This window comes from Tupaia chinensis, unplaced genomic scaffold (assembly GCF_000334495.1).
Source record: "Tupaia chinensis unplaced genomic scaffold, TupChi_1.0 Scaffold000061_1, whole genome shotgun sequence".
NCBI lineage: Eukaryota > Metazoa > Chordata > Mammalia > Scandentia > Tupaiidae > Tupaia > Tupaia belangeri.
Window position 1 is genome coordinate 152,783 of NW_006159519.1, and position 10,093 is coordinate 162,875.

Here is a 10,093-nt window from a genome sequence, read left to right on the forward strand (position 1 = left end):
TGGCAAGCAAGCACACAGGCCCTAGACGAAGAAATTACTCTCTGAAAAAAAAAAGGAAAAAATGTAAGTGTAATGTTTCTTTATCTGTCCTAATAGTTTTGGCTTTAAAATTGAAGAATAAAATAAAACCAGGGATTTAATAAAATTTAAACATTAGAAACAATTTCTTTTCTTAAGAGAGATTTTTGCTATAGGGCAAGTGTGCTCACTGGAGAGACAGGGAGACAAAAAGCGAGAAATCATCCCCCGGGGGAATGGCCACAGTACAATCCCTTCTACATTCCCTTCTTGGAATTTCAGGTATGTACATACATGTACCCGGTGAGCATTTTAAGCTGTCAGGTCCAAGACTCAAACCACAGTTGACTACATGGGAGTCCTGCAACATAACCATTATACCATCTGCTGGTCCCAGAAATAATTTCTTCTAAATTCCTAGGGAAAAATGAGAAAAGGCACACTAAGCATACACACAGCATACAACAACATACATGAAAATTTATTTTTCTTAGTTTTTAAGCAATGAACAATGATATACTTCAAAAAATAGATCATATGCCATAATCATATATTAAATATGATAAATTCATCAAAAAACCCCAGATTATATCAAAATATAAAACCCAATTTAAAAGTCTCCAAAATATACAAACATAGATAAGAGTTAAGATATTGTTATGGAACATTGTAGAGTTTAGGGAAAAGTTGTCAAAAATTGGAAGGAAATTTAGTAAAAGTCAAAATTGGTGATAGATAGATAGATAGATAGATAGATAGGTAGATAGATGGCTAAAGCAAAAACTATAGAATATGTAAGAAGAAAATCAAGAATAACATAGTATTATACAGGGATGGGAAACAATATCCACCTCCTACCCCAATAGAACCAAGTGGACAAAAAAAATATATATATATAAGGCTATGAAGACCTTGAATAGGGACAAAAATTACTTAATATCTATGGAAATAAATGGATAAGCACACACTGTTATGTGATACTCAACATCATTGACAAAGTGTCAGTTCCTCCTAGCTTTATCTGTTAATCCAATATAATTCACACCAAAATTCCAAACATATTTCCAAACTTGGAAAATAAGTTGATCTGGGTGAATAAACCTCTAAGTAAAATGAGAAGAGATAGAATAATGAGGAATATCCTGTCAGATATTTTAAAAATTATTCTTCAACCAATCTCATGTTGCTATAGAAATGGAAGAGAAGAAAAATCCAGGGGAAAAAAGTGTAAATGGAAACAGGGTTATGATAAAGATTCCATTTATAACTTAATTAACAATTTGGACAAAATCTGGCTTAATTAATTAATTTAGGTGTGGTACAACTAGATAGCCATTTAAAAAAAAGAATATGGTTGGACCTGGAATTGCCCTGTGATTTGATTAGATTTTAAGACATGGTTGTTCCTGGTTCAGTGATAAAGGGGTATCTGGCAATGGGTGAAAAACAGTTACTTAAATTATCACAAGTAGATACCTATAATCTGAAGCAAAAAGAAGATATCAAGTATTTGTATATCTTGGAAAAAATCTGTGGGGTTGTTGGTCACCTACTTATTCTGAAGAATTAGTAAAAAGAAAAATGTGAGTTCAAGTGCTCAATATGTGTGCTGTAGAGACTGAAATCTGCGAAATAACCAAAGGGTGGTAACCAGGATCTTCTGAGCCCACCATGAAATGGTTATCAGATTCCTCAGAATCCTGCCCAACATGGCTGCATGGGGAAAGAGAACTCCAAAATGCCAGGCCCTGTCCCACAACCTATGTCCCCTATCTTCCTACCCTTCTTCTTATCAGTAACACTTGACGATGTCAGGCAAAAAGATAAATGGAAACCTGCATCTCATGCCAGTGGCTCAGGAGATGGACTAGAGCACTGAAGATACTTCTGGAAGTCTTTGACCAAGAAGCAATAGACCAAAAACTTAGCTAATAGGCTGAACCTGCGCAATGACAACAGGAAAGAAAAGGAGATGAATGAAGGTATATTGTAAACCATGAGTCCATGGAAACTGATGACAGGCTGGAAAGTGAGGGGAGATAGCACCAGAGGTGAGAAAATAGAAGAAAGTTTAAAGCTCCAAGTTTTCAAACCTAGATACCAAGGAGATGGCTCCATTAACACACACAGGCAAAGTCTAAAAGGGGAGCTATAGTTTTAGAGGAGGCAATGACAAATGTGTTAAATTTCAGGAGCTGTCAGTGTGTCCCAGTGAAAACATCTGGTAATGCAATAGTTCTGAGTTAAGGACATGCATTCACAGGCCCCTCGTGTATAGATGTAATACCTAAAGTTGGAAAAGTGAGTGACAGCTCAGGAAGCCTGTTAGAGGAAAAGCCCAAATTACAAACTTCAAAACATATCTGTATTTTGGAGAAAAGACACAAAGAAATAGTCACAGAAGAAGAAAAACAGGGTAATACAGTATTACAGAAGCTAGAGAACAATCTAAGAAAGCAATCATTTTATAGATACGCAATAACCTTACAGATAACAAAATGATCAAATGTGTAATGAGGAAGGAAAAAAGGATCTATTATTAGACTTTTAATATCAAATCTTTCTTTTAAAAGTAAATTAGTCATGACATCTTTCTCAGCTAGTTTCTAAATACTTCTGCTTTCCTGAAGGAATGACCAGTAACCTCATTCTGTAGTCCTTGATTAGTCCCCTTCCCGGGAGCAGAGTCCCGCTGTTCAGACCTTGTCCTGCCCACTGGGGTGCCCATCAGAGACTGGATGGATCATTATTATACGCAACTATCTCTAGATCCTGCGACCTAGATTCAGGGAACAATCTTTTCAAAATACCACGGGTTTACTATTGACTAGCGCTTGGTCCCTAAACGTTCCAACTAGGATTCAAAACAACATGGACATATTAATTCCTAAGACAAAGGAGCCTTCTATTTTCCTTATTTTGTTTATTAAGTTCAACTTCATTTAGCCACCATCCTGGAAGAGTCAGCGAGTTCTTGGGGGTAATTAAAAAGCTTGAACTTGAGGTTCTTTTTTATTTATTTTTTTCTGTGTGTGATAAACTGTGATTAGCTATCACTTTCCCCAAAGAAAAATTTAGAAACATCTATTTTAATTACATACAAGCTCATACATTTGTATATTTCAATACAAATATAAACCAAATTTACTTTTGCCAAAAAAGAAAGTATACAGCAGTTCTCTCAGCCAGAGAAAAAGAACAGCAAAGAAAGCTGCTGGGGTAGAGAATCAGACAGGGGGTGTTACACCTGGATAGAAACAAGTATAGAGCATGCTGGGGTGGGGCAACGGCAGTTCAGTTAATCACCTACAGTCACTTTAAGGGCATTCAGAAAATCGTGAACAATAACGGACTTCAACCACAGAGAAATTGTTTGATTGGTCACAAGAGAGAAAGCTAATGAATTAGCTCAACATTATAAAACCTGCATGCGGACTAGCAGATGGCATAAAGGTTATATCGCTGGACTCCCATGTAATTGATCATGGTTCAAGTCTCAGGTGATTTTTCACTTTCTCTCTGTCTCACCCCAGTGAGTGCGTGCAAAAATCTGGAAAAAAAAATCATCTTCAGAAACTATTAAGACAATTTTTAGGCTATCCCCAGGTGCTTCAATTTCGGCTGACTGGGTTGTGTGGGTCATGACGGAACTGTGAAATAATGTATTTGTTCCAAACCAATGTGTGACATTAATCATAGTGAGATATTTTTATGTGTCTCATAAAGTGACTAAAAGGACTCACTTTTCTGTAAACTTCTTAATGAATCACAGGCACTTGATTTTCTCAATCAAAAGTTAATGGTAGAAATATGTGGTCTTCTATGTACAAGCACATACATGTGGACATCTTAACAATATACACAACCTGAGTATCTCAATAGCATATGGGATTAATAGTGCCTCTAACTACAATAACTTATCAGTAGCTAATGGATGAGAAGGACATGGTTATGCACAAACATATGAGATGCCTTAAAACAAAGAAAATTAAGAATCTTAAGAATAAGTAGAATAATGTGCCTTCTCATATATCCTTTTCTCATTGCATGTATAACATTACTTTCCCTAAATATAAACTAAAAATGCAAAATTCACCAACAGTGTAGGAGTGTTCGCCTTTCACCACATCCCCTTCCGCACTTATCACTTTTTTGTCTTTTTAGTCTTCGTCATTCTGACTGGGGTTAGGTGGTATCTCATTGTGGTTTTGATCTGCATCTCCCTTATGAGGGATGTTCAGCATTTCCCATCTTTTAATTGAGTTAATCTTTTTCTTCTGGGTAAGACACTTGAGTTCTCTGTGTATTATGGTTATCCCACCTGTCTATTTTGGGGATTATTACCTGTGCTTTGGAGGTCCTACTTAAGAAGCCTTTGCCTACCCCAATGTCGCCCTGAGTTTCCCCAGTGTTTTCCACCAGTAGTTTTACAGCTTGTGGCCTTAGGTTTAGATCTTTGATCCACTTTGAATTGATTTTTGTTAATGGTAACAGATATGGGTTCGGATTCATCTTTTTGCTGGTAGATACCCAGTTTTTCCAGCACCATTTGCTAAAGGGATTATTTTCCCTTTTTCCACTGGATTGACTGGTACCCTTTGTCAAAGATGAGTTGGCTGTATGTTTTGGGGTTTATTTCTGGGGTCTCTGCTCTGTTCCATTGGTCCTCATGTCTGTTTTTGTGCCAATATCATGTTGTTTTGCTTATCACAACTTTGTAATATATTTTGGGGTCAGGAAGTGAGATGTCCCCTACTCCATTCTTCTTGCACAGAATGGCTTTGGCAATATGGAGTATTTTTATGATTCCAGGCAAATTCTATGATTGTCTTTTCTAGATCTTTGAAGAATGTTTCTTGTAATTTTATAGGGATTACATTAAATATGTAGATTAATTTGGGTAGGATTGCCATTTTGATATTAATTCTGCCAATCCAGGAACATGGGATGTTCTTCCACTTTTTTGTGTCCTTTTCAATTTCCTTTTTAAGGTTTTCATAGCTTTCCTTATAGAGGTCTTTGACTTTCTTGGTTAGTCTTATTCCTAAGTATCGTATACTTCTTGTGGCTATAGTAAATGGGATTACTTTCTTCAGTTCTGTCTCTGTCCTTTTATTAGTTGTCTATAGATATGCTACAGATTTTTGTAAGTCAATTTTGTATCCTGCCACTTTACTGTATGCATTTATTACTTCAAGAAGTTTTATCGTGGATACTATTGGGTTTTCTATGTATACAATCATGTCATCTTCAAACAGAGATAATTTCAGCTTTTCTTTTGCTATTGGAATGCCTTTTATTTCCTTCTCTTGTCTGATCACATTGGCTACGGTTTTCATTACTGTATTGAATAGGAGCAGTGAAAGTGGGCAGCCTTGTTTTGTGCCAGCTTTCAGTGGAAAAGCTTTCAGCTTTTCCCCATTAAGTAGCTATAGGTTTTTCATAGATTGCTTTTATTGCGCTGAGAAAAATCCTTCTAAGCCAATTTTACTGACAGTCTTAATTCTGAAAGGATGTTGTATTTTGTCAAATGCTTTTTCCACATCAATTGAAATAATCATATGGTTTTATCTTTCTTTCTGTCAATATGGTATATTGATATGGCTTTGCATATGTTGAACCACCCTTGTATCTCTGGAATAAAGCCTACCTGGTCGTGATGAATAAACTTTTTTATATGCTGTTGAATCTGGTTAGCAAGTCTCTTGTTGAGAATTTTTGCATCTATATTCATCAGAGATATAGATCTGTAGTTTTCCTTTTTTGTTGTATCCTTATCCATTTTGAGAATGAGGGTAATGGAGGCTTCGTAGAATGAATTTGGAAAGGTTCCTTCTTTTTGGATCTCTAGAAACAGTGTGAGTAGGATGGGAGTTACCTCTTCTTTAAAAGTTTTGTAAAATTTAGCAGTGAAGCCATAGGGATCTGAACTTTTCTTTGTTGGGAGGTTATTTATTACTGATTTCAATCTCATTCCTTGTTATAGGTCTATTCAGGCTTTCAATGTTCTCCTGGTAGATTATACTTCTCCAGAAATTTGTCCATCTCATCCATGTTTTTTTGTTTGTTGGCATATATTCACTCATAGTATCCTCTAATAATATTTTGTATTTCTGTTATGTCTGTTGTAATGTTGCCTGATTCATTGTAAATTTGATTTATCTGGTTCCTTTCTCTCTCCTCCTTAAATAGTATAGCTAATGGCATGTCAATCTTGTTTATCTTTTCAAAGAACGAGTTTTTTGCTTTGATTTATTTTCTGTATAACTCACGCATTTTCTATTTCATCTAGAATCTTTATTATTTCTTTTCTCCTGACATCTTTTTTTATTTTGTTGTTGTTGTTTTTCCAGTTCCCTAAGGCGTGATGTTAGGTTGTCCTTTTGCCACCTTTCAATCTTTTCCTTGCGTTCATTGCTATGAACTTTCCTCTTATGACTTCTTTTGTCGTGTCCCATAAATTATGGAAACTTGTGTATTCATTATCATCTGTTTCCATGAATCTTTTTATTTTAGTCTTAATCTCTTCAGTAGTCATGAAGTCATTCAGAAGTAGGTTATTTAATTTCTATGTATTTTTGTATTTTCAAGGGTTTTTCCTGAGATTAATATCAACTTTAATTCCATCATGGAAAAGATGCTGGATATAGTTTCTATGCCTTTGAATTCATAAAGGCTGATTTTGTGCCCTATCATGTGGTCAATCTTCGAAAAAGTACCATGTGGAGCTGAGAAAAATGTATTATTTTGTGTTTTTTTTTTTCTGGTGGAAAATTCTATAGATGTCTATCAAGTCCATCTGATTTATGGTATCATTTAGGTCCTGGATCTCTTTGCTTATTTTTTGGCTTATTGACCTGTCTAAAGGAGATAATGGGGTACTGAGATCTCCAACAATTCTTTTGTTACATTCTATCTCTCCTTTTAGATCTCACAGTCTTTCCTTTACATATTTAGGTGCTCCTAAGTTCAGTGCATAGTTATTTATAAGAGTTATATATTCTTGGTGAATTAGCCCTTTTACTACTATATAACGTCCTTGTCTCTTACAATTTTCATCTCAAAGTCTATTTTGTCCGAAATCAGTATAGCAACTCCCGCTCTTTTCTGGTTTCCATTTGCATGGAATACCTTTTTCTAGCCCTTAACTTTTAGTCTATCTGTGTCTTTATCCATGAGATGTGTTTCTTGTAGGCAGCAGATGGAGAGTTTCTGATTTTTAATCCAGTCCGCCAGTCTGTGCCTCTTGATAGGAGAATTTAATCTATTAATATTCAGTGTTATTATTGATATTTTTAGACTTGTCCCTAACATTAAGTTGGCCATATTTTTGGTTGTTTTTTTGTTCTCTTGTTGCTGTCTGTTTCTCTTTCATTTTCTTGGTATAGTACTCCTTTCAGAATTTCTTAAAGAGCTGGCCTGGAGTAGTTAAATTCTATCAAGTTTTGTTTATCTGAGAACACTTTTATTTTCTTTTCCCACATGAAGGATAATCTTGCTGGGTAAAGTATTCTTGGTTGAAATTGTTTTTCACTTAACATTTTGAATATATTTCCCTATTCTTTCCTTGCTTGCATTATATCCAATGAGAGATCCGGTGTTTGCCTGATGGGAGAGCCTTTGTAGGTGATTTGACGTTTCTCTCATACCAAACTTAGTATCTTGTCTTTGTCATTTTGGTCAGTCTTGCTATAATGTGCTGTGGAGAGGATCTTCTTGGATTGATTCTACTTGGGATTCTTGAGTTTGTACTTCTTGGGTGTGGATGATTTGAACGTCTCTCTAGACTTCCAAAGTTTTCTTCCAGGATTTTGTGGAATAGATTACCCATGCCCTTATTAGATTTTTCACCTCCTGGGATACCAATTATTCTGACATTTGGGCATTTCATGGTATCTAGTATTTTTCATATAGTATTCTCAGTTTTCTTGACTTTTCTGAGTATTTTTGATAATTTTTTTCTAGGTTAGAAGTTTCATCTTCTACTTCTGAAATTCGATCTTCTGCATGGTCTACCTTGCTTTTAATACTTTTGAGGAAGGTTTTAATTTTCTGTATTATAGGCTACATAGTTAACAGTTCCATCTGATTGTTTTTTATGGTGTCCAATTCTTCTTTCATATCATGCAAGGACTTCCTCATCTCTTGCAGCTCAATGTCTCTTTTTTTCTTGCATCTCATAGAGTTTTGCTACCATAAATATTCTAAATTCTGTTTCTGACATTTCAGCAATATCCTATAATATTTCCCTACCCTTTCAATCTTTTCCTTGCGTTCATTGCTATGAACTTTCCTCTTATGACTTCTTTTGTCGTGTCCCATAAATTATGGAAACTTGTGTATTCATTATCATCTGTTTCCATGAATCTTTTTATTTTAGTCTTAATCTCTTCAGTAGTCATGAAGTCATTCAGAAGTAGGTTATTTAATTTCTATGTATTTTTGTATTTTCAAGGGTTTTTCCTGAGATTAATATCAACTTTAATTCCATCATGGAAAAGATGCTGGATATAGTTTCTATGCCTTTGAATTCATAAAGGCTGATTTTGTGCCCTATCATGTGGTCAATCTTCGAAAAAGTACCATGTGGAGCTGAGAAAAATGTATTATTTTGTGTTTTTTTTTTTCTGGTGGAAAATTCTATAGATGTCTATCAAGTCCATCTGATTTATGGTATCATTTAGGTCCTGGATCTCTTTGCTTATTTTTTGGCTTATTGACCTGTCTAAAGGAGATAATGGGGTACTGAGATCTCCAACAATTCTTTTGTTACATTCTATCTCTCCTTTTAGATCTCACAGTCTTTCCTTTACATATTTAGGTGCTCCTAAGTTCAGTGCATAGTTATTTATAAGAGTTATATATTCTTGGTGAATTAGCCCTTTTACTACTATATAACGTCCTTGTCTCTTACAATTTTCATCTCAAAGTCTATTTTGTCCGAAATCAGTATAGCAACTCCCGCTCTTTTCTGGTTTCCATTTGCATGGAATACCTTTTTCTAGCCCTTAACTTTTAGTCTATCTGTGTCTTTATCCATGAGATGTGTTTCTTGTAGGCAGCAGATGGAGAGTTTCTGATTTTTAATCCAGTCCGCCAGTCTGTGCCTCTTGATAGGAGAATTTAATCTATTAATATTCAGTGTTATTATTGATATTTTTAGACTTGTCCCTAACATTAAGTTGGCCATATTTTTGGTTGTTTTTTTGTTCTCTTGTTGCTGTCTGTTTCTCTTTCATTTTCTTGGTATAGTACTCCTTTCAGAATTTCTTAAAGAGCTGGCCTGGAGTAGTTAAATTCTATCAAGTTTTGTTTATCTGAGAACACTTTTATTTTCTTTTCCCACATGAAGGATAATCTTGCTGGGTAAAGTATTCTTGGTTGAAATTGTTTTTCACTTAACACTTTGAATATATTTCCCTATTCTTTCCTTGCTTGCATTATATCCAATGAGAGATCCGGTGTTTGCCTGATGGGAGAGCCTTTGTAGGTGATTTGACGTTTCTCTCATACCAAACTTAGTATCTTGTCTTTGTCATTTTGGTCAGTCTTGCTATAATGTGCTGTGGAGAGGATCTTCTTGGATTGATTCTACTTGGGATTCTTGAGTTTGTACTTCTTGGGTGTGGATGATTTGAACGTCTCTCTAGACTTCCAAAGTTTTCTTCCAGGATTTTGTGGAATAGATTACCCATGCCCTTATTAGATTTTTCACCTCCTGGGATACCAATTATTCTGACATTTGGGCATTTCATGGTATCTAGTATTTTTCATATAGTATTCTCAGTTTTCTTGACTTTTCTGAGTATTTTTGATAATTTTTTTCTAGGTTAGAAGTTTCATCTTCTACTTCTGAAATTCGATCTTCTGCATGGTCTACCTTGCTTTTAATACTTTTGAGGAAGGTTTTAATTTTCTGTATTATAGGCTACATAGTTAACAGTTCCATCTGATTGTTTTTTATGGTGTCCAATTCTTCTTTCATATCATGCAAGGACTTCCTCATCTCTTGCAGCTCAATGTCTCTTTTTTTCTTGCATCTCATAGAGTTTTGCTACCATAAATATTCTAAACA